This window comes from Pteropus alecto, unplaced genomic scaffold, assembly GCF_000325575.1.
Source record: "Pteropus alecto unplaced genomic scaffold, ASM32557v1 scaffold20, whole genome shotgun sequence".
In the NCBI taxonomy this organism is placed as follows: Eukaryota; Metazoa; Chordata; class Mammalia; order Chiroptera; family Pteropodidae; genus Pteropus; species Pteropus alecto.
The window spans coordinates 4,808,483-4,815,061 of NW_006436298.1; the positions used below are offsets into that span (position 1 = coordinate 4,808,483).

General features: G+C 37.8%; 1 pseudogene; it reads left to right on the forward strand.

Annotated features, from left to right (window-relative positions):
• Positions 1–6,184: 6,184 nt before the first annotated feature.
• On the forward strand, positions 6,185–6,303 carry LOC112480789 (annotated as a pseudogene).
• The last annotated feature ends 276 nt before the right edge of the window (positions 6,304–6,579 follow it).

Genomic DNA, 6,579 nt, shown 5'->3' on the forward strand with positions numbered 1-6,579 from the left:
ATCTATATCATCTATCTATCTATCTATCTATCTATCTATCTATCTATCTATCATCTATCATCTATCTCTATATCATCTATATCTATATCATCTATATCTATATCCGTATCATCTATATCATCTATATCTATCTATATCTATATCTATATTGTAATAGTTTTCCATTGACTTTAATCATAGAACATTGTGTGTGTGTGCGTGTGTGTGTGTGTGTGTGTGTGTGTATGTGTGTGTGTATCTCAGAATGGAGCCACAGTGCTTTTCTGTAAATTTGACTCCCAGGAAAGAGTAAACTGAAAGGAAAAGATGAGAGGCTAAGCACATCAAATTTCTTATCTGTGCATTCTGACTCTTCTAGACTTTGACTGTGGCATGGTGCTTATTCTCAGTGCTGAAACAGAGATATGGCAATAGCTTCCTAGATGGTACCCAGTGAACCCTACCTCCTAGGATATTCCTCTTTATGTTTCCAGTGCATTGAACCTGGAATGGACCTATGCCTCACTTAAAACAATAAAATTTGGCAGAAACAACCTTATACTAGTCCTGAGACTAAGTTTTGAGAGGACTTGGTAGCTTCTACTTCTGGAAAAGAAAGAGAGTATGAAGTGTAGTTTGGGGTAAATGATGGATATTTCACTTTTGGACACAGAATTTGAGGTGTTTGTAGGTGATCTAGTGAAATACAGTGGGCAAATGGATAAATGTCACTTTGGAGAATCTGGAGCTGCCACATTAGAAGTGTAGCTGTTCTGCTGGAGAGACCACATAGAGAGACCTCATGGAGAGGCCATATGGAAAAGGAGAGGTCTTGAGATTACATAGGCAAACAGCACCCAACTGTCCCAGTATTCCAGCTATATCCAATCTAGCTGTCTCTACCAGGCACCAGTCGCATGGGAGAGCCAACTGGCTGTTCCAGTTCAATCAAGTACTCAGGTGACCACAGCCCCAGCTGACTTCATGTAGGGCAGAAATATCCAGATGAACCCAGTCATGAGGGGAATAACATGGCTGTTGTTTAAAGCCACTGTTTAAAGTGGTTTCTAACACAGCGATAGAGAACTGAAACAGGGGTCATTGATTGCATGTGTGGTCTTGTTTAGTTATTCATTTAATTGAATTCCATTTCCAGGCATTCCATTTTTCTGTGGGTTAGCATTAGCTATTCAAGGTAGAACCCCTCTAGTTCACAATCAGAACAAGGCTTTGACTTTTTAAAAAATGGATTCATTTGATGGCTCTTATCAATAGTTAAAGCCCAGAAACCATGTACACAACAAAAACATAAGCTTCGGGCTATAAACTAAACTGGCTAGATTGCTCCTGATCTTTTTTCCATCAGACTCGATAAGGCACAAATACCTTGACCCATGAAGATAGTTGTTTAAGAAGACCCTGAAATAGGTTAATCTGAAATTCCTTTGGCAAGAAATAAGGGCAATGATAAGTAAGAGGAATGAAGTTTTAATTTAGAGATATTTTATGAAATAAAAGGGAAATAAGCCTGAAAAATCAAATAATGTCCATCGCTTTTAAAAATGCCGTCGTTTGACCCATTGGCAGTAGATAATGAACCCTATGCTATGTTGACATTATATTCCTCCTTAGGTAGAACAGAGTTATTACTGGGAAGCAGCCGCCTGGCCAGGGACTGTATTTCCCAGCATCCTCTGCATTTAGATGTGGCCATGTGACTAGATCTTACCAACAGATTTTCAGCAGAAATGATTTCTAATGAGCCAAGGCTTTATAGAAGTCATTATACCTTTTCCGTGCTTTCTTTCCCCTTTTGCTAGCTGAATATAAATAGCTTCAAGGCCTTAGGGATGCCAGAACTCCCAGGTGGAAGAAGTCTTGATTTGTGAGTCATGGCAAGGAGGAGAGTCATTTACCAACTAAGAACACCCACTGTGAAAAGTTACATAGGAGAAATAAATTTCTGTTGTGTTTGAGCTTTTAAAGAAATCAAGGTTTATTTGTTACAGCAGCTTGCATTCCCCTAATAGTTGTTTATTCATTTGAAAATTCATTTAATTTTTTCATTGATGAGATCATTACTAGCTTTGAAACTGTAGACATCAATTCATTTCCTTCACCTCTGTTATCACATATATAAAATGGGGCTAACGTTATGTACGTCATAGAATTGTTATTGTACTAAATGAGATGTTGTAGTATCTTATTTATTGAGCATTGTTGTGTAACAGACCCTGTGCTAAACATTTTACGTAGCTTATCTCATTGACTCATCCCAGGAACACTGTGAAGTTCTGTTAATATTCATGTTTCACAGATATGAAAACAGAAGCTTAGTGAGGTTGAGTACTTGTCTGATATTACATGGCTAATAATGGCCATCAGGATTTAAGCCAAGGCTGCCTAAATTCAGAGGCTACATGCCTAAGCACTAGCCTGCTTTGAATAAGACCAGCACAAAGCCTGACACATAAATGCACAATAAATATAAATTTTATTTTCCTTTCAAGTAAAGGAAAGAAGCAGTATAAAACCTAAGTGTATGCTAAGTTCACAACATACACACACACAAGCTTATACAGCCTTACCTTTATTCACACTCGTTTTTAGCTTGGTGTGTTTAAACTAGAAGTAAACTAGAATTTATTTGTGTTCATTGCCAGGACCACCACACAGCATAATGGGTCCTCTCAACCGAGAACGTGATTATTTTGTGCTTATAGCCCAATATCATCCGCATGATCAAAAGGAATAGTAAGATCATTGAAGGAATGAATTCTAAAATGATTAATACATTTTAAAGTTGCTTGTGAAACATTCATGTTATTGACCTGCTGGATGAAAACTGACAGAAAACCCACCTCAGGATGGGCATTACTACAGGATGTGCAGGAATTCTGGGTCCCTAAAGTCTTTCTTGTTTTATTTAATATACCCCATATTTCTTGAAACAAATTAAAACATCCAGTCTGAGGTATATCTTAGAAATAGACTGACCTTTATGGTTTTGGTCATGCAGCATTTTATATACCTGAAGTACCTCTTTTAAAAATTACAAACTATAATAGGAGAGCTAGTGCTTTCTCTAAAGTCATATCAGCTATTATTAGATTGTCTACAGAACCAAGTTCAGAGTTCTTTTTCAAAAAGGTGCAGCAATTTTCCTCATTCTAATTGCAATACCCAGAGTAATTTGTCTTTAGGGCTCTGGAGCTGCTGAACAACTTTCTTCTTTCGCCTGAAGTTTCATCAAGGCAATATGCTTAATCAATGTTTGCTGATGTTTATGGTCTAATGCTTACTGACAGCAGGTGCAAGAAAAGAAAAAGTAAATCCCCATCTGCATAAAAATCTCCCTTAAATTCCCCAGCATGCTGTTTTGCTGTAATTTTAGTAGACAGGTGATTTTTCATGGCACCTTCATGAGTGGCTTCCCCTCGTAGTTGGCTCCATTTCCCTACCTGCTGTTCCTAGAAACTGTGCTCTTATTTGCACCACCACGTGGTTGCCCGTTTCAGGCTCTCTACTTGGCTTGTTGATGAACTCTCCTTAGTGCTTGGTTTCCACACCCTGGTCCAGGAGATGGACTCTGTCCCTGAGCAATTTAGAAGCTGTTGCTAATCCATAAATTAAGCCAAGCCAGAGGTGGGCTACGGGATTGCATCTTTTGCATAACAGCAGAGACCTTTAAATAGCCTCTTTGATTCAAAGGATCTATTTCCAAAGATATAGAATGGACAGGAATTTAACCAAAGGAAGTCCGTTAACCTTAATGACAGTCACTTGGCTAATTACCCATCAAGGTCCTGGAAATGTGCATCTAACTGCAGCCTTCTCATTATTTGTTTACTGAAGCAAAGGAAGCAGCTCACCTTTCTGCTCTCCATTAGGGAAGGGTAGTTTATAAGCTGAAGACAGTGTACAGTGCTCCAGGCAGGCATTTTTTTCACTTGGCTTCTTCATTTCTGTTAACCTCAGATTCTTTTAGGCAAAGGGAACAGTTTATCATCTCTTTCTGCTGAGGTAGGAAAAAAAGGAGGAGGGCTTGGCCTCTTGGAGAGACTCCTTTTGACCTCTGTGTGTTGTCAGTGTTTCCACGTATATTGCTGGCCTGCCAATATGCAGGGTTGTGCAGAAAATTATGTGAGATCCAATGCAGATACTAAATTTTGAAATACTATTTAAAGTTAAGGCACTATTTTACTCGGTAAAACTAAAATTTTGGTAGCACCATGCCTGGACAGTGGGCTTCTTCTAATGTCAGGCAGCCAAAATAAAGGCAGCAGAACTAAACCACATTAAAAGACTGTTTTGTTTTGCTTGTTCTTAAGATGTGTAAAATACACAATTGCCCTCATCAGAAGCACTTCAAAGACTCCCTAAGGATATGATACACATTTTAAAATGTAACTGAGTTGTGAATATACCACTGCTTTTTTCTAATGCAGCTTTCTCTTCTACCACACATTATTTCTAAAACACTACTTGAAGATTTTGCTCAATCAGCTTAAAAAAATAAGAAAAGAAAAAGAAAATGGGATGGGGGTGGAAATCAAGCCCCTGGGGTGGGGGGTGGTTCAAAGGGCAGACATAAAACGACAAGCAAAGGAGAATTAAACAAAGCCTTGTGAAAGAAATCTCAAAACAAGATGTATCAGAACCAATAGAAATTCAAGATCAATTGTGTCAGCAGATCAAAGACAAGACCTAGCCTAGTGAAGAGTATTAACTATCATCAGGGGAGACACATCCTACTTACTAGAGTGAAATAGACACTTTGCTTTTCTATGGTGATCAGGCTGGCTTTTGAGTCATGGAAACCAAAATGAGCAAAGCAGATACATTTACCCATAGATTGGGGTTAAAAACTTAGGAAAAGGTATATTAACTTTGTAAAAGGTGTTCTGGACAGCTTAGGTACTAGAGATTTTAGCAGCTAGAGTCCATTGTCCCTGGTGGAGGAGGTGTGTTCTACACACACAGGACCTGTATCCCATTGACAGGTATTGTGTAAGAAGATTTCCTCTGCGCTTCATTGAGTAACCCTTGCTGCTTATCTGGCAGATAAGCAAAAAACCTGTTCCTCAATTTTAATTTAACAGACTTAAATAAATGTATTGTTGGCTGAGAATCAGGTCCATGGAGTAATGATAACAGTCATGATAGAAAGATTTGGCAGGAATAACTGCACAGATTTGTCCAGACTCTATTTAGAGACCTGCTTGAGATGGAGGGTGATAGACTGCCAGTACTCCGTCTAGCTGCCAGGAGTCTATATTCATCTCAGTACTGGAACATTTAAAACAATGCTCAAAATGAACCATACTGTTCATGCAGCACAAACAATGGGCATACCTAGAAAAGTAAAAAGTTTACCAAGTATGACTATAAAATTAAAGTCAGTGCTCTCTCATCAAGATAAGACATGGGCCCATATTCCTGATGGCCCATAGTCAATAGTAAAATAACCCTTGATTCCTAAGGAATAGAATGGTATAAACAGAGCTAAAATATCATGAACAAGTGTGATTAAGCAGATAATTCAAAATGCAACTGAACTGTCACATAGTGGCTATCAACAAGTAGAACAGGAAAATAGAAGAGGTTAGCTTTTAATTGAATATTTGTGTAAGCTCTGTAACAAGTGTTATTGGGAATTAAATTATTACTGCAGGGTAACAGAGAAAACTGAGCCACAGAGAAATAAGATCAGCTGATCTGCTCTATAAAATGGGTAGGTATGTCTTGGCTGATAATCCAGTTTCTGATCTATCGGTTATCTCATTGTAACCTAGTGCTGCACTCCTGCTAAATACATATTAGGATTTTTTTTTTTGTTTACTTTACAGAGATAGTCCCAATAAGTCTACAAATTGGTTGATGTGGAAAATTATCCCCATGAGACTCTCACAGCTAGTCCTTCCCCAACTCCTCCAAAAATCTATCATTTGATTAAGTTAGGCAAAAGATGGGTGAGAAAGTTTACAATTTGAGATTAAACTTGGGCCTCCCTTAATTTCTTCAACTTGAACAAAGAGAGAATAGCGAATCATCACTTAGAATAATTTCTTCAGTAGAGAATGTGTAACACCCTTAGGAGTCACCTAGCACTCTTCTTACTTGGTGGATGGGGATCTAAAAGAGAGATTAAATGAACAAATGAGTTTACTAATTGATTAAAAATAGGTTAAAATCTCCCAATCTGGTTTACGGCCATTCCACCCTGAACAAGCCCGATCTCATCTGATATCAGAAACTAAGCAGGATTGGGCCTGGTTAGTACTTGGATGGGAGACTACCTAGGAAAACCAGGTGCTGCAGACGTAAAAAATAAGGGATTGTAAACTGACAAGGTCCTTGCAATCTGTGAGGTCAACCAAGGGTTGCCTTGCCTAAAAAAATTTTAAAAAATATATAAAATCTTCCAATCTGATTATGGATGCATCTATTGCATTTTGAAGTACGTTAAAATTTTGCTTTATATATTTTAACACTATATTATTATATGTACACAACTTTCAAATAATTTTTCTTTCTGGTGAATTGAAAATTATATCATTATAAAGTGTACTCCTTTATTTTTAATAATGCTTTTGCCTC